Source organism: Schistocerca nitens, chromosome 2 (genome assembly GCF_023898315.1).
Source record: "Schistocerca nitens isolate TAMUIC-IGC-003100 chromosome 2, iqSchNite1.1, whole genome shotgun sequence".
Lineage (NCBI taxonomy): Eukaryota > Metazoa > Arthropoda > Insecta > Orthoptera > Acrididae > Schistocerca > Schistocerca nitens.
Window position 1 is genome coordinate 367370822 of NC_064615.1, and position 17267 is coordinate 367388088.

The 17267-nt window shown below is 49.7% G+C and overlaps 18 non-coding genes across 18 annotated transcripts; 6 read left to right on the forward strand and 12 right to left on the reverse strand.

The window, feature by feature from the left end:
* Positions 1–684: 684 nt before the first annotated feature.
* Positions 685–756, reverse strand: Trnap-cgg (transfer RNA proline (anticodon CGG)). Its single transcript has one exon. It is a non-coding gene; the product is annotated as a tRNA-Pro (tRNA).
* A 235-nt stretch (positions 757–991) lies between these two features.
* Trnav-uac (transfer RNA valine (anticodon UAC)) lies at positions 992–1064 on the forward strand. The gene has a single exon. It is a non-coding gene; the product is annotated as a tRNA-Val (tRNA).
* Positions 1065–1666: 602 nt separating this feature from the next.
* Trnap-ugg (transfer RNA proline (anticodon UGG)) lies at positions 1667–1738 on the reverse strand. The gene has a single exon. It is a non-coding gene; the product is annotated as a tRNA-Pro (tRNA).
* Positions 1739–3566: 1828 nt separating this feature from the next.
* Positions 3567–3638, reverse strand: Trnap-cgg (transfer RNA proline (anticodon CGG)). Its single transcript has one exon. It is a non-coding gene; the product is annotated as a tRNA-Pro (tRNA).
* A 235-nt stretch (positions 3639–3873) lies between these two features.
* Positions 3874–3946, forward strand: Trnav-uac (transfer RNA valine (anticodon UAC)). Its single transcript has one exon. It is a non-coding gene; the product is annotated as a tRNA-Val (tRNA).
* A 602-nt stretch (positions 3947–4548) lies between these two features.
* Positions 4549–4620, reverse strand: Trnap-ugg (transfer RNA proline (anticodon UGG)). The gene has a single exon. It is a non-coding gene; the product is annotated as a tRNA-Pro (tRNA).
* Positions 4621–6448: 1828 nt separating this feature from the next.
* Trnap-cgg (transfer RNA proline (anticodon CGG)) lies at positions 6449–6520 on the reverse strand. Its single transcript has one exon. It is a non-coding gene; the product is annotated as a tRNA-Pro (tRNA).
* Positions 6521–6755: 235 nt separating this feature from the next.
* Trnav-uac (transfer RNA valine (anticodon UAC)) lies at positions 6756–6828 on the forward strand. Its single transcript has one exon. It is a non-coding gene; the product is annotated as a tRNA-Val (tRNA).
* A 602-nt stretch (positions 6829–7430) lies between these two features.
* On the reverse strand, positions 7431–7502 carry Trnap-ugg (transfer RNA proline (anticodon UGG)). The gene has a single exon. It is a non-coding gene; the product is annotated as a tRNA-Pro (tRNA).
* Positions 7503–9331: 1829 nt separating this feature from the next.
* On the reverse strand, positions 9332–9403 carry Trnap-cgg (transfer RNA proline (anticodon CGG)). The gene has a single exon. It is a non-coding gene; the product is annotated as a tRNA-Pro (tRNA).
* Positions 9404–9638: 235 nt separating this feature from the next.
* Trnav-uac (transfer RNA valine (anticodon UAC)) lies at positions 9639–9711 on the forward strand. The gene has a single exon. It is a non-coding gene; the product is annotated as a tRNA-Val (tRNA).
* A 602-nt stretch (positions 9712–10313) lies between these two features.
* Trnap-ugg (transfer RNA proline (anticodon UGG)) lies at positions 10314–10385 on the reverse strand. The gene has a single exon. It is a non-coding gene; the product is annotated as a tRNA-Pro (tRNA).
* A 1828-nt stretch (positions 10386–12213) lies between these two features.
* Trnap-cgg (transfer RNA proline (anticodon CGG)) lies at positions 12214–12285 on the reverse strand. The gene has a single exon. It is a non-coding gene; the product is annotated as a tRNA-Pro (tRNA).
* Positions 12286–12520: 235 nt separating this feature from the next.
* Positions 12521–12593, forward strand: Trnav-uac (transfer RNA valine (anticodon UAC)). The gene has a single exon. It is a non-coding gene; the product is annotated as a tRNA-Val (tRNA).
* A 602-nt stretch (positions 12594–13195) lies between these two features.
* Positions 13196–13267, reverse strand: Trnap-ugg (transfer RNA proline (anticodon UGG)). Its single transcript has one exon. It is a non-coding gene; the product is annotated as a tRNA-Pro (tRNA).
* Positions 13268–15096: 1829 nt separating this feature from the next.
* On the reverse strand, positions 15097–15168 carry Trnap-cgg (transfer RNA proline (anticodon CGG)). The gene has a single exon. It is a non-coding gene; the product is annotated as a tRNA-Pro (tRNA).
* Positions 15169–15403: 235 nt separating this feature from the next.
* Positions 15404–15476, forward strand: Trnav-uac (transfer RNA valine (anticodon UAC)). Its single transcript has one exon. It is a non-coding gene; the product is annotated as a tRNA-Val (tRNA).
* Positions 15477–16078: 602 nt separating this feature from the next.
* Trnap-ugg (transfer RNA proline (anticodon UGG)) lies at positions 16079–16150 on the reverse strand. Its single transcript has one exon. It is a non-coding gene; the product is annotated as a tRNA-Pro (tRNA).
* Between the last annotated feature and the right edge of the window lie 1117 nt (positions 16151–17267).

A 17267-nucleotide genomic window follows, 5' to 3' on the forward strand; every position in this document is an offset into this window, starting at 1 on the left:
GTGCAACGACAGGGGGCATTGCAGGGCGGGCGCCGACTCCTTGCGCTGTGGCGCCGGCGGCGGCCTGGAGGGGCTGGGGCTGCTGGTGCCTCCATGTAGAGCTGCCGCCGAGCCCAGGCGCCGTGCCGCTAACGAAGCGATCGCCTTTGGTGACATCTTTTGCAATAACGACTGCGCGAATCGACGGTATCTCGTAAGGAAAGAAAGAGCAGCAGATGCTGCTGAGGACTCTCCCTCGAGCGTTTCCGATGACTTCTTGAGCTCTTATTCGACATGGCATTCAGGCAGTCAAGGGTGCTGTCGATTGTTTCACACGAATGCGAAATACCGGCATTGTGATTTTTACGCCACAATGGCGATCGTCCTACAAGTTGTATCACATGTGGAGGGCAGAGCGTAGCAGTTTCCGTGGTGTAGCGGTTATAACGTCTGCCTAACACGCACAAGGTCCCCGGATCGATTGCGGGCGGAAACACGTTTTCGTCGCACTCAGCAAGACACTTGCTACGATCTCTACTGTGACCATTTAAATCAACTTCAAACGTTCCACCAGCAGGGTGCACATGGCTCAAATGAAACTGTTTCAGAACTGGTTGTCGGATTTAGCGCTGACTTGGAGGCCTGGAAATGCGCGAAACAGCCGCCGCCATGCGGTTTGTTAGCACACCGTTGTACAAAACGCAAGGGCTCGTCCGGGATTTGAACCCGGGACCTCCTGCACCCGAAGCAGGAATCATACCCCTAGACCAACGAGCCTGTTCGTTCCGAAAACACACTGCATGTGAATGACGCCACCGATGATGGTCTCACCATGTACGGCTGCAGCTCACCCAGCGTTCTCTCTGGCTGTCGCGGTTGGATTGTTTTCATCGACTTCTTGTACTATAGGAACCTCACGAATCGGAGAGAGCTCGTAGCCGATGCCCTTGCTAACACAGAAGAAAAACTGTTGCTACCACGAGTCTCCGGGTGGCACATCAGACGATCCGTCGTTTCCGTGGTGTAGCGGTTATCACGTCTGCTTTACACGCAGAAGGTCCCCGGTTCGATCCCGGGCGGGAACACAACAATTTTAATCCGCTTATCGGATTTCATTTCCGGGATGACCTCACGGATGCGTATGCAGAGACAATCAATGTCATATTCTAGATGGATAGGGCGTCATTTTACTGTCAAATACTGTTGCTCTCTTATTGCACCGGTATTTGGTAACTGAGAACGCCCCTAGCTCCATTATGGCTGGCAAAATTTACAACCCGGTTCTTCAGGGCTACTTCAGGTGCGCTTCCTACTGGCTATCCTGAGCTCGCGCTACTCGCCTTGTCACGGCTGTGTCAAAGTGTGAAGGTAACTAATAATGAGAAACTCTTAGCCACGCTCAGTCTTACGTCCCACCCATTGGTTGTTGCCGTCGCTAGTAAGATGAAGGTAGACTGTCGCACAATCAAGCTGAATCTCCACTCACGGTGCACATATTCCGCAAAGACAACCTTGTTTTCCGTTGCAAGAAAAATTACCGTCTGCCTTTCTACCGAATTCCACCTACGTACTTTACTGGTGCCGGATTCTTGTTATATCCACGTGATATAACAGGCGTCTTACTCTTCATTGAGGAGCTGCAACCGGGACTGAGTTCCACCTACTCTTCAGCACGGTCAAAATGGCAGGGCTCGTCCGGGATTTGAACCCGGGACCTCCTGCACCCAAAGCAGGAATCATACCCCTAGACCAACGAGCCACCTGCCCGCACCACTCAAGCTAATCACAAGTAGTGCATCTCCCAGGGAACACAAACTTTCACGTGAATTCGCAAGATAAGCGCTTTCTGCAGGCAGCACTCACCACTGATGAGAAGAATATTAAAGGCACCGAATAAAAAGCGAAATAACTTCATCGAACTCTGCTTATGAACAGCCGGCAGTGCCTCAGTTTCCGTATGTGGTTTCTCAGGGTTAAGAGAAGGCGAATGCACTAAACAAAATAACATCGGGAAAGCAAGCACCAACTCATAATGAAAATATTGAAGAATATATTGCAAGCAAAACTTCCAGAAGACGAATACTGAAGACGCCACAGACAAAAGAATTATTCTATGCAGCAACGATCATCTAGGAAGCGTGAATTGCATGTGCCGCTCCACCACACAACTTCTTTTGATACTGTTTTACTTATTCTAAATTTTCATTACCTGATCGTCTCTAGAATACTGTGTGATTATCACGTGGTTTCCTCCTTCCAACAGCGATAGTGGTAAGTAAATCGACTACAAAATCTTTCAAAGTAGGTCAGACACCAAAAAAAAAAAAAAAATCGGAGCTGCGTGTAGCTCATGTCATTCTGCTTCAAAGGTAATTCAGCGGCTGGGAGTAGTGGCGTACTCCTGTAATCCAAGCTTCCGAGAGGCCGTTGTGTGGGAGAGATCTGGAAACAACTACAGATTCGGCCGTTTCGCGAGCTCAGGAACGGCCGCGGTACCTTCATCGAGCTCTGCAGATCAACAGATGACGGTGTGGAAATTTCGGCAAGCGGTGGCTAAGGGTTAAGAGAAGCCGAACGCACTAAACACAAGAACGTCGGGAAACCGAAGCACGTAACTATAAGATTGCGGAATGCAGTGCAAAAGCAAAACTTCGAGAAGACCAACTCTGAAGCCATCGGCGCGCTAGGAGTTACTCCGCGCAGCAGCGATCATCTAGGAAGAGCGAGACGGGGGTGTCGCTCGACCACACAACAAATTTTTACTTAATCCAAATTTGCAATACCGGTTCGTCACTAGAATACTGCGCCTTGGTTCTTCCAAAAGCGATAGTAATAAGCACGTCGACTACAGCGTCATTTAGGGTAGTGAGTCAGACATGGAGAGGATAAAGGGCGGGTGGAATGTGCAACGACAGGGGGCATTGCAGGGCGGGCGCCGACTCCTTGCGCTGTGGCGCCGGCGGCGGCCTGGAGGGGCTGGGGCTGCTGGTGCCTCCATGTAGAGCTGCCGCCGAGCCCAGGCGCCGTGCCGCTAACGAAGCGATCGCCTTTGGTGACATCTTTTGCAATAACGACTGCGCGAATCGACGGTATCTCGTAAGGAAAGAAAGAGCAGCAGATGCTGCTGAGGACTCTCCCTCGAGCGTTTCCGATGACTTCTTGAGCTCTTATTCGACATGGCATTCAGGCAGTCAAGGGTGCTGTCGATTGTTTCACACGAATGCGAAATACCGGCATTGTGATTTTTACGCCACAATGGCGATCGTCCTACAAGTTGTATCACATGTGGAGGGCAGAGCGTAGCAGTTTCCGTGGTGTAGCGGTTATAACGTCTGCCTAACACGCACAAGGTCCCCGGATCGATTGCGGGCGGAAACACGTTTTCGTCGCACTCAGCAAGACACTTGCTACGATCTCTACTGTGACCATTTAAATCAACTTCAAACGTTCCACCAGCAGGGTGCACATGGCTCAAATGAAACTGTTTCAGAACTGGTTGTCGGATTTAGCGCTGACTTGGAGGCCTGGAAATGCGCGAAACAGCCGCCGCCATGCGGTTTGTTAGCACACCGTTGTACAAAACGCAAGGGCTCGTCCGGGATTTGAACCCGGGACCTCCTGCACCCGAAGCAGGAATCATACCCCTAGACCAACGAGCCTGTTCGTTCCGAAAACACACTGCATGTGAATGACGCCACCGATGATGGTCTCACCATGTACGGCTGCAGCTCACCCAGCGTTCTCTCTGGCTGTCGCGGTTGGATTGTTTTCATCGACTTCTTGTACTATAGGAACCTCACGAATCGGAGAGAGCTCGTAGCCGATGCCCTTGCTAACACAGAAGAAAAACTGTTGCTACCACGAGTCTCCGGGTGGCACATCAGACGATCCGTCGTTTCCGTGGTGTAGCGGTTATCACGTCTGCTTTACACGCAGAAGGTCCCCGGTTCGATCCCGGGCGGGAACACAACAATTTTAATCCGCTTATCGGATTTCATTTCCGGGATGACCTCACGGATGCGTATGCAGAGACAATCAATGTCATATTCTAGATGGATAGGGCGTCATTTTACTGTCAAATACTGTTGCTCTCTTATTGCACCGGTATTTGGTAACTGAGAACGCCCCTAGCTCCATTATGGCTGGCAAAATTTACAACCCGGTTCTTCAGGGCTACTTCAGGTGCGCTTCCTACTGGCTATCCTGAGCTCGCGCTACTCGCCTTGTCACGGCTGTGTCAAAGTGTGAAGGTAACTAATAATGAGAAACTCTTAGCCACGCTCAGTCTTACGTCCCACCCATTGGTTGTTGCCGTCGCTAGTAAGATGAAGGTAGACTGTCGCACAATCAAGCTGAATCTCCACTCACGGTGCACATATTCCGCAAAGACAACCTTGTTTTCCGTTGCAAGAAAAATTACCGTCTGCCTTTCTACCGAATTCCACCTACGTACTTTACTGGTGCCGGATTCTTGTTATATCCACGTGATATAACAGGCGTCTTACTCTTCATTGAGGAGCTGCAACCGGGACTGAGTTCCACCTACTCTTCAGCACGGTCAAAATGGCAGGGCTCGTCCGGGATTTGAACCCGGGACCTCCTGCACCCAAAGCAGGAATCATACCCCTAGACCAACGAGCCACCTGCCCGCACCACTCAAGCTAATCACAAGTAGTGCATCTCCCAGGGAACACAAACTTTCACGTGAATTCGCAAGATAAGCGCTTTCTGCAGGCAGCACTCACCACTGATGAGAAGAATATTAAAGGCACCGAATAAAAAGCGAAATAACTTCATCGAACTCTGCTTATGAACAGCCGGCAGTGCCTCAGTTTCCGTATGTGGTTTCTCAGGGTTAAGAGAAGGCGAATGCACTAAACAAAATAACATCGGGAAAGCAAGCACCAACTCATAATGAAAATATTGAAGAATATATTGCAAGCAAAACTTCCAGAAGACGAATACTGAAGACGCCACAGACAAAAGAATTATTCTATGCAGCAACGATCATCTAGGAAGCGTGAATTGCATGTGCCGCTCCACCACACAACTTCTTTTGATACTGTTTTACTTATTCTAAATTTTCATTACCTGATCGTCTCTAGAATACTGTGTGATTATCACGTGGTTTCCTCCTTCCAACAGCGATAGTGGTAAGTAAATCGACTACAAAATCTTTCAAAGTAGGTCAGACACCAAAAAAAAAAAAAAAATCGGAGCTGCGTGTAGCTCATGTCATTCTGCTTCAAAGGTAATTCAGCGGCTGGGAGTAGTGGCGTACTCCTGTAATCCAAGCTTCCGAGAGGCCGTTGTGTGGGAGAGATCTGGAAACAACTACAGATTCGGCCGTTTCGCGAGCTCAGGAACGGCCGCGGTACCTTCATCGAGCTCTGCAGATCAACAGATGACGGTGTGGAAATTTCGGCAAGCGGTGGCTAAGGGTTAAGAGAAGCCGAACGCACTAAACACAAGAACGTCGGGAAACCGAAGCACGTAACTATAAGATTGCGGAATGCAGTGCAAAAGCAAAACTTCGAGAAGACCAACTCTGAAGCCATCGGCGCGCTAGGAGTTACTCCGCGCAGCAGCGATCATCTAGGAAGAGCGAGACGGGGGTGTCGCTCGACCACACAACAAATTTTTACTTAATCCAAATTTGCAATACCGGTTCGTCACTAGAATACTGCGCCTTGGTTCTTCCAAAAGCGATAGTAATAAGCACGTCGACTACAGCGTCATTTAGGGTAGTGAGTCAGACATGGAGAGGATAAAGGGCGGGTGGAATGTGCAACGACAGGGGGCATTGCAGGGCGGGCGCCGACTCCTTGCGCTGTGGCGCCGGCGGCGGCCTGGAGGGGCTGGGGCTGCTGGTGCCTCCATGTAGAGCTGCCGCCGAGCCCAGGCGCCGTGCCGCTAACGAAGCGATCGCCTTTGGTGACATCTTTTGCAATAACGACTGCGCGAATCGACGGTATCTCGTAAGGAAAGAAAGAGCAGCAGATGCTGCTGAGGACTCTCCCTCGAGCGTTTCCGATGACTTCTTGAGCTCTTATTCGACATGGCATTCAGGCAGTCAAGGGTGCTGTCGATTGTTTCACACGAATGCGAAATACCGGCATTGTGATTTTTACGCCACAATGGCGATCGTCCTACAAGTTGTATCACATGTGGAGGGCAGAGCGTAGCAGTTTCCGTGGTGTAGCGGTTATAACGTCTGCCTAACACGCACAAGGTCCCCGGATCGATTGCGGGCGGAAACACGTTTTCGTCGCACTCAGCAAGACACTTGCTACGATCTCTACTGTGACCATTTAAATCAACTTCAAACGTTCCACCAGCAGGGTGCACATGGCTCAAATGAAACTGTTTCAGAACTGGTTGTCGGATTTAGCGCTGACTTGGAGGCCTGGAAATGCGCGAAACAGCCGCCGCCATGCGGTTTGTTAGCACACCGTTGTACAAAACGCAAGGGCTCGTCCGGGATTTGAACCCGGGACCTCCTGCACCCGAAGCAGGAATCATACCCCTAGACCAACGAGCCTGTTCGTTCCGAAAACACACTGCATGTGAATGACGCCACCGATGATGGTCTCACCATGTACGGCTGCAGCTCACCCAGCGTTCTCTCTGGCTGTCGCGGTTGGATTGTTTTCATCGACTTCTTGTACTATAGGAACCTCACGAATCGGAGAGAGCTCGTAGCCGATGCCCTTGCTAACACAGAAGAAAAACTGTTGCTACCACGAGTCTCCGGGTGGCACATCAGACGATCCGTCGTTTCCGTGGTGTAGCGGTTATCACGTCTGCTTTACACGCAGAAGGTCCCCGGTTCGATCCCGGGCGGGAACACAACAATTTTAATCCGCTTATCGGATTTCATTTCCGGGATGACCTCACGGATGCGTATGCAGAGACAATCAATGTCATATTCTAGATGGATAGGGCGTCATTTTACTGTCAAATACTGTTGCTCTCTTATTGCACCGGTATTTGGTAACTGAGAACGCCCCTAGCTCCATTATGGCTGGCAAAATTTACAACCCGGTTCTTCAGGGCTACTTCAGGTGCGCTTCCTACTGGCTATCCTGAGCTCGCGCTACTCGCCTTGTCACGGCTGTGTCAAAGTGTGAAGGTAACTAATAATGAGAAACTCTTAGCCACGCTCAGTCTTACGTCCCACCCATTGGTTGTTGCCGTCGCTAGTAAGATGAAGGTAGACTGTCGCACAATCAAGCTGAATCTCCACTCACGGTGCACATATTCCGCAAAGACAACCTTGTTTTCCGTTGCAAGAAAAATTACCGTCTGCCTTTCTACCGAATTCCACCTACGTACTTTACTGGTGCCGGATTCTTGTTATATCCACGTGATATAACAGGCGTCTTACTCTTCATTGAGGAGCTGCAACCGGGACTGAGTTCCACCTACTCTTCAGCACGGTCAAAATGGCAGGGCTCGTCCGGGATTTGAACCCGGGACCTCCTGCACCCAAAGCAGGAATCATACCCCTAGACCAACGAGCCACCTGCCCGCACCACTCAAGCTAATCACAAGTAGTGCATCTCCCAGGGAACACAAACTTTCACGTGAATTCGCAAGATAAGCGCTTTCTGCAGGCAGCACTCACCACTGATGAGAAGAATATTAAAGGCACCGAATAAAAAGCGAAATAACTTCATCGAACTCTGCTTATGAACAGCCGGCAGTGCCTCAGTTTCCGTATGTGGTTTCTCAGGGTTAAGAGAAGGCGAATGCACTAAACAAAATAACATCGGGAAAGCAAGCACCAACTCATAATGAAAATATTGAAGAATATATTGCAAGCAAAACTTCCAGAAGACGAATACTGAAGACGCCACAGACAAAAGAATTATTCTATGCAGCAACGATCATCTAGGAAGCGTGAATTGCATGTGCCGCTCCACCACACAACTTCTTTTGATACTGTTTTACTTATTCTAAATTTTCATTACCTGATCGTCTCTAGAATACTGTGTGATTATCACGTGGTTTCCTCCTTCCAACAGCGATAGTGGTAAGTAAATCGACTACAAAATCTTTCAAAGTAGGTCAGACACCAAAAAAAAAAAAAAAAATCGGAGCTGCGTGTAGCTCATGTCATTCTGCTTCAAAGGTAATTCAGCGGCTGGGAGTAGTGGCGTACTCCTGTAATCCAAGCTTCCGAGAGGCCGTTGTGTGGGAGAGATCTGGAAACAACTACAGATTCGGCCGTTTCGCGAGCTCAGGAACGGCCGCGGTACCTTCATCGAGCTCTGCAGATCAACAGATGACGGTGTGGAAATTTCGGCAAGCGGTGGCTAAGGGTTAAGAGAAGCCGAACGCACTAAACACAAGAACGTCGGGAAACCGAAGCACGTAACTATAAGATTGCGGAATGCAGTGCAAAAGCAAAACTTCGAGAAGACCAACTCTGAAGCCATCGGCGCGCTAGGAGTTACTCCGCGCAGCAGCGATCATCTAGGAAGAGCGAGACGGGGGTGTCGCTCGACCACACAACAAATTTTTACTTAATCCAAATTTGCAATACCGGTTCGTCACTAGAATACTGCGCCTTGGTTCTTCCAAAAGCGATAGTAATAAGCACGTCGACTACAGCGTCATTTAGGGTAGTGAGTCAGACATGGAGAGGATAAAGGGCGGGTGGAATGTGCAACGACAGGGGGCATTGCAGGGCGGGCGCCGACTCCTTGCGCTGTGGCGCCGGCGGCGGCCTGGAGGGGCTGGGGCTGCTGGTGCCTCCATGTAGAGCTGCCGCCGAGCCCAGGCGCCGTGCCGCTAACGAAGCGATCGCCTTTGGTGACATCTTTTGCAATAACGACTGCGCGAATCGACGGTATCTCGTAAGGAAAGAAAGAGCAGCAGATGCTGCTGAGGACTCTCCCTCGAGCGTTTCCGATGACTTCTTGAGCTCTTATTCGACATGGCATTCAGGCAGTCAAGGGTGCTGTCGATTGTTTCACACGAATGCGAAATACCGGCATTGTGATTTTTACGCCACAATGGCGATCGTCCTACAAGTTGTATCACATGTGGAGGGCAGAGCGTAGCAGTTTCCGTGGTGTAGCGGTTATAACGTCTGCCTAACACGCACAAGGTCCCCGGATCGATTGCGGGCGGAAACACGTTTTCGTCGCACTCAGCAAGACACTTGCTACGATCTCTACTGTGACCATTTAAATCAACTTCAAACGTTCCACCAGCAGGGTGCACATGGCTCAAATGAAACTGTTTCAGAACTGGTTGTCGGATTTAGCGCTGACTTGGAGGCCTGGAAATGCGCGAAACAGCCGCCGCCATGCGGTTTGTTAGCACACCGTTGTACAAAACGCAAGGGCTCGTCCGGGATTTGAACCCGGGACCTCCTGCACCCGAAGCAGGAATCATACCCCTAGACCAACGAGCCTGTTCGTTCCGAAAACACACTGCATGTGAATGACGCCACCGATGATGGTCTCACCATGTACGGCTGCAGCTCACCCAGCGTTCTCTCTGGCTGTCGCGGTTGGATTGTTTTCATCGACTTCTTGTACTATAGGAACCTCACGAATCGGAGAGAGCTCGTAGCCGATGCCCTTGCTAACACAGAAGAAAAACTGTTGCTACCACGAGTCTCCGGGTGGCACATCAGACCATCCGTCGTTTCCGTGGTGTAGCGGTTATCACGTCTGCTTTACACGCAGAAGGTCCCCGGTTCGATCCCGGGCGGGAACACAACAATTTTAATCCGCTTATCGGATTTCATTTCCGGGATGACCTCACGGATGCGTATGCAGAGACAATCAATGTCATATTCTAGATGGATAGGGCGTCATTTTACTGTCAAATACTGTTGCTCTCTTATTGCACCGGTATTTGGTAACTGAGAACGCCCCTAGCTCCATTATGGCTGGCAAAATTTACAACCCGGTTCTTCAGGGCTACTTCAGGTGCGCTTCCTACTGGCTATCCTGAGCTCGCGCTACTCGCCTTGTCACGGCTGTGTCAAAGTGTGAAGGTAACTAATAATGAGAAACTCTTAGCCACGCTCAGTCTTACGTCCCACCCATTGGTTGTTGCCGTCGCTAGTAAGATGAAGGTAGACTGTCGCACAATCAAGCTGAATCTCCACTCACGGTGCACATATTCCGCAAAGACAACCTTGTTTTCCGTTGCAAGAAAAATTACCGTCTGCCTTTCTACCGAATTCCACCTACGTACTTTACTGGTGCCGGATTCTTGTTATATCCACGTGATATAACAGGCGTCTTACTCTTCATTGAGGAGCTGCAACCGGGACTGAGTTCCACCTACTCTTCAGCACGGTCAAAATGGCAGGGCTCGTCCGGGATTTGAACCCGGGACCTCCTGCACCCAAAGCAGGAATCATACCCCTAGACCAACGAGCCACCTGCCCGCACCACTCAAGCTAATCACAAGTAGTGCATCTCCCAGGGAACACAAACTTTCACGTGAATTCGCAAGATAAGCGCTTTCTGCAGGCAGCACTCACCACTGATGAGAAGAATATTAAAGGCACCGAATAAAAAGCGAAATAACTTCATCGAACTCTGCTTATGAACAGCCGGCAGTGCCTCAGTTTCCGTATGTGGTTTCTCAGGGTTAAGAGAAGGCGAATGCACTAAACAAAATAACATCGGGAAAGCAAGCACCAACTCATAATGAAAATATTGAAGAATATATTGCAAGCAAAACTTCCAGAAGACGAATACTGAAGACGCCACAGACAAAAGAATTATTCTATGCAGCAACGATCATCTAGGAAGCGTGAATTGCATGTGCCGCTCCACCACACAACTTCTTTTGATACTGTTTTACTTATTCTAAATTTTCATTACCTGATCGTCTCTAGAATACTGTGTGATTATCACGTGGTTTCCTCCTTCCAACAGCGATAGTGGTAAGTAAATCGACTACAAAATCTTTCAAAGTAGGTCAGACACCAAAAAAAAAAAAAAAATCGGAGCTGCGTGTAGCTCATGTCATTCTGCTTCAAAGGTAATTCAGCGGCTGGGAGTAGTGGCGTACTCCTGTAATCCAAGCTTCCGAGAGGCCGTTGTGTGGGAGAGATCTGGAAACAACTACAGATTCGGCCGTTTCGCGAGCTCAGGAACGGCCGCGGTACCTTCATCGAGCTCTGCAGATCAACAGATGACGGTGTGGAAATTTCGGCAAGCGGTGGCTAAGGGTTAAGAGAAGCCGAACGCACTAAACACAAGAACGTCGGGAAACCGAAGCACGTAACTATAAGATTGCGGAATGCAGTGCAAAAGCAAAACTTCGAGAAGACCAACTCTGAAGCCATCGGCGCGCTAGGAGTTACTCCGCGCAGCAGCGATCATCTAGGAAGAGCGAGACGGGGGTGTCGCTCGACCACACAACAAATTTTTACTTAATCCAAATTTGCAATACCGGTTCGTCACTAGAATACTGCGCCTTGGTTCTTCCAAAAGCGATAGTAATAAGCACGTCGACTACAGCGTCATTTAGGGTAGTGAGTCAGACATGGAGAGGATAAAGGGCGGGTGGAATGTGCAACGACAGGGGGCATTGCAGGGCGGGCGCCGACTCCTTGCGCTGTGGCGCCGGCGGCGGCCTGGAGGGGCTGGGGCTGCTGGTGCCTCCATGTAGAGCTGCCGCCGAGCCCAGGCGCCGTGCCGCTAACGAAGCGATCGCCTTTGGTGACATCTTTTGCAATAACGACTGCGCGAATCGACGGTATCTCGTAAGGAAAGAAAGAGCAGCAGATGCTGCTGAGGACTCTCCCTCGAGCGTTTCCGATGACTTCTTGAGCTCTTATTCGACATGGCATTCAGGCAGTCAAGGGTGCTGTCGATTGTTTCACACGAATGCGAAATACCGGCATTGTGATTTTTACGCCACAATGGCGATCGTCCTACAAGTTGTATCACATGTGGAGGGCAGAGCGTAGCAGTTTCCGTGGTGTAGCGGTTATAACGTCTGCCTAACACGCACAAGGTCCCCGGATCGATTGCGGGCGGAAACACGTTTTCGTCGCACTCAGCAAGACACTTGCTACGATCTCTACTGTGACCATTTAAATCAACTTCAAACGTTCCACCAGCAGGGTGCACATGGCTCAAATGAAACTGTTTCAGAACTGGTTGTCGGATTTAGCGCTGACTTGGAGGCCTGGAAATGCGCGAAACAGCCGCCGCCATGCGGTTTGTTAGCACACCGTTGTACAAAACGCAAGGGCTCGTCCGGGATTTGAACCCGGGACCTCCTGCACCCGAAGCAGGAATCATACCCCTAGACCAACGAGCCTGTTCGTTCCGAAAACACACTGCATGTGAATGACGCCACCGATGATGGTCTCACCATGTACGGCTGCAGCTCACCCAGCGTTCTCTCTGGCTGTCGCGGTTGGATTGTTTTCATCGACTTCTTGTACTATAGGAACCTCACGAATCGGAGAGAGCTCGTAGCCGATGCCCTTGCTAACACAGAAGAAAAACTGTTGCTACCACGAGTCTCCGGGTGGCACATCAGACGATCCGTCGTTTCCGTGGTGTAGCGGTTATCACGTCTGCTTTACACGCAGAAGGTCCCCGGTTCGATCCCGGGCGGGAACACAACAATTTTAATCCGCTTATCGGATTTCATTTCCGGGATGACCTCACGGATGCGTATGCAGAGACAATCAATGTCATATTCTAGATGGATAGGGCGTCATTTTACTGTCAAATACTGTTGCTCTCTTATTGCACCGGTATTTGGTAACTGAGAACGCCCCTAGCTCCATTATGGCTGGCAAAATTTACAACCCGGTTCTTCAGGGCTACTTCAGGTGCGCTTCCTACTGGCTATCCTGAGCTCGCGCTACTCGCCTTGTCACGGCTGTGTCAAAGTGTGAAGGTAACTAATAATGAGAAACTCTTAGCCACGCTCAGTCTTACGTCCCACCCATTGGTTGTTGCCGTCGCTAGTAAGATGAAGGTAGACTGTCGCACAATCAAGCTGAATCTCCACTCACGGTGCACATATTCCGCAAAGACAACCTTGTTTTCCGTTGCAAGAAAAATTACCGTCTGCCTTTCTACCGAATTCCACCTACGTACTTTACTGGTGCCGGATTCTTGTTATATCCACGTGATATAACAGGCGTCTTACTCTTCATTGAGGAGCTGCAACCGGGACTGAGTTCCACCTACTCTTCAGCACGGTCAAAATGGCAGGGCTCGTCCGGGATTTGAACCCGGGACCTCCTGCACCCAAAGCAGGAATCATACCCCTAGACCAACGAGCCACCTGCCCGCACCACTCAAGCTAATCACAAGTAGTGCATCTCCCAGGGAACACAAACTTTCACGTGAATTCGCAAGATAAGCGCTTTCTGCAGGCAGCACTCACCACTGATGAGAAGAATATTAAAGGCACCGAATAAAAAGCGAAATAACTTCATCGAACTCTGCTTATGAACAGCCGGCAGTGCCTCAGTTTCCGTATGTGGTTTCTCAGGGTTAAGAGAAGGCGAATGCACTAAACAAAATAACATCGGGAAAGCAAGCACCAACTCATAATGAAAATATTGAAGAATATATTGCAAGCAAAACTTCCAGAAGACGAATACTGAAGACGCCACAGACAAAAGAATTATTCTATGCAGCAACGATCATCTAGGAAGCGTGAATTGCATGTGCCGCTCCACCACACAACTTCTTTTGATACTGTTTTACTTATTCTAAATTTTCATTACCTGATCGTCTCTAGAATACTGTGTGATTATCACGTGGTTTCCTCCTTCCAACAGCGATAGTGGTAAGTAAATCGACTACAAAATCTTTCAAAGTAGGTCAGACACCAAAAAAAAAAAAAAAAATCGGAGCTGCGTGTAGCTCATGTCATTCTGCTTCAAAGGTAATTCAGCGGCTGGGAGTAGTGGCGTACTCCTGTAATCCAAGCTTCCGAGAGGCCGTTGTGTGGGAGAGATCTGGAAACAACTACAGATTCGGCCGTTTCGCGAGCTCAGGAACGGCCGCGGTACCTTCATCGAGCTCTGCAGATCAACAGATGACGGTGTGGAAATTTCGGCAAGCGGTGGCTAAGGGTTAAGAGAAGCCGAACGCACTAAACACAAGAACGTCGGGAAACCGAAGCACGTAACTATAAGATTGCGGAATGCAGTGCAAAAGCAAAACTTCGAGAAGACCAACTCTGAAGCCATCGGCGCGCTAGGAGTTACTCCGCGCAGCAGCGATCATCTAGGAAGAGCGAGACGGGGGTGTCGCTCGACCACACAACAAATTTTTACTTAATCCAAATTTGCAATACCGGTTCGTCACTAGAATACTGCGCCTTGGTTCTTCCAAAAGCGATAGTAATAAGCACGTCGACTACAGCGTCATTTAGGGTAGTGAGTCAGACATGGAGAGGATAAAGGGCGGGTGGAATGTGCAACGACAGGGGGCATTGCAGGGCGGGCGCCGACTCCTTGCGCTGTGGCGCCGGCGGCGGCCTGGAGGGGCTGGGGCTGCTGGTGCCTCCATGTAGAGCTGCCGCCGAGCCCAGGCGCCGTGCCGCTAACGAAGCGATCGCCTTTGGTGACATCTTTTGCAATAACGACTGCGCGAATCGACGGTATCTCGTAAGGAAAGAAAGAGCAGCAGATGCTGCTGAGGACTCTCCCTCGAGCGTTTCCGATGACTTCTTGAGCTCTTATTCGACATGGCATTCAGGCAGTCAAGGGTGCTGTCGATTGTTTCACACGAATGCGAAATACCGGCATTGTGATTTTTACGCCACAATGGCGATCGTCCTACAAGTTGTATCACATGTGGAGGGCAGAGCGTAGCAGTTTCCGTGGTGTAGCGGTTATAACGTCTGCCTAACACGCACAAGGTCCCCGGATCGATTGCGGGCGGAAACACGTTTTCGTCGCACTCAGCAAGACACTTGCTACGATCTCTACTGTGACCATTTAAATCAACTTCAAACGTTCCACCAGCAGGGTGCACATGGCTCAAATGAAACTGTTTCAGAACTGGTTGTCGGATTTAGCGCTGACTTGGAGGCCTGGAAATGCGCGAAACAGCCGCCGCCATGCGGTTTGTTAGCACACCGTTGTACAAAACGCAAGGGCTCGTCCGGGATTTGAACCCGGGACCTCCTGCACCCGAAGCAGGAATCATACCCCTAGACCAACGAGCCTGTTCGTTCCGAAAACACACTGCATGTGAATGACGCCACCGATGATGGTCTCACCATGTACGGCTGCAGCTCACCCAGCGTTCTCTCTGGCTGTCGCGGTTGGATTGTTTTCATCGACTTCTTGTACTATAGGAACCTCACGAATCGGAGAGAGCTCGTAGCCGATGCCCTTGCTAACACAGAAGAAAAACTGTTGCTACCACGAGTCTCCGGGTGGCACATCAGACGATCCGTCGTTTCCGTGGTGTAGCGGTTATCACGTCTGCTTTACACGCAGAAGGTCCCCGGTTCGATCGCGGGCGGGAACACAACAATTTTAATCCGCTTATCGGATTTCATTTCCGGGATGACCTCACGGATGCGTATGCAGAGACAATCAATGTCATATTCTAGATGGATAGGGCGTCATTTTACTGTCAAATACTGTTGCTCTCTTATTGCACCGGTATTTGGTAACTGAGAACGCCCCTAGCTCCATTATGGCTGGCAAAATTTACAACCCGGTTCTTCAGGGCTACTTCAGGTGCGCTTCCTACTGGCTATCCTGAGCTCGCGCTACTCGCCTTGTCACGGCTGTGTCAAAGTGTGAAGGTAACTAATAATGAGAAACTCTTAGCCACGCTCAGTCTTACGTCCCACCCATTGGTTGTTGCCGTCGCTAGTAAGATGAAGGTAGACTGTCGCACAATCAAGCTGAATCTCCACTCACGGTGCACATATTCCGCAAAGACAACCTTGTTTTCCGTTGCAAGAAAAATTACCGTCTGCCTTTCTACCGAATTCCACCTACGTACTTTACTGGTGCCGGATTCTTGTTATATCCACGTGATATAACAGGCGTCTTACTCTTCATTGAGGAGCTGCAACCGGGACTGAGTTCCACCTACTCTTCAGCACGGTCAAAATGGCAGGGCTCGTCCGGGATTTGAACCCGGGACCTCCTGCACCCAAAGCAGGAATCATACCCCTAGACCAACGAGCCACCTGCCCGCACCACTCAAGCTAATCACAAGTAGTGCATCTCCCAGGGAACACAAACTTTCACGTGAATTCGCAAGATAAGCGCTTTCTGCAGGCAGCACTCACCACTGATGAGAAGAATATTAAAGGCACCGAATAAAAAGCGAAATAACTTCATCGAACTCTGCTTATGAACAGCCGGCAGTGCCTCAGTTTCCGTATGTGGTTTCTCAGGGTTAAGAGAAGGCGAATGCACTAAACAAAATAACATCGGGAAAGCAAGCACCAACTCATAATGAAAATATTGAAGAATATATTGCAAGCAAAACTTCCAGAAGACGAATACTGAAGACGCCACAGACAAAAGAATTATTCTATGCAGCAACGATCATCTAGGAAGCGTGAATTGCATGTGCCGCTCCACCACACAACTTCTTTTGATACTGTTTTACTTATTCTAAATTTTCATTACCTGATCGTCTCTAGAATACTGTGTGATTATCACGTGGTTTCCTCCTTCCAACAGCGATAGTGGTAAGTAAATCGACTACAAAATCTTTCAAAGTAGGTCAGACACCAAAAAAAAAAAAAAAATCGGAGCTGCGTGTAGCTCATGTCATTCTGCTTCAAAGGTAATTCAGCGGCTGGGAGTAGTGGCGTACTCCTGTAATCCAAGCTTCCGAGAGGCCGTTGTGTGGGAGAGATCTGGAAACAACTACAGATTCGGCCGTTTCGCGAGCTCAGGAACGGCCGCGGTACCTTCATCGAGCTCTGCAGATCAACAGATGACGGTGTGGAAATTTCGGCAAGCGGTGGCTAAGGGTTAAGAGAAGCCGAACGCACTAAACACAAGAACGTCGGGAAACCGAAGCACGTAACTATAAGATTGCGGAATGCAGTGCAAAAGCAAAACTTCGAGAAGACCAACTCTGAAGCCATCGGCGCGCTAGGAGTTACTCCGCGCAGCAGCGATCATCTAGGAAGAGCGAGACGGGGGTGTCGCTCGACCACACAACAAATTTTTACTTAATCCAAATTTGCAATACCGGTTCGTCACTAGAATACTGCGCCTTGGTTCTTCCAAAAGCGATAGTAATAAGCACGTCGACTACAGCGTCATTTAGGGTAGTGAGTCAGAC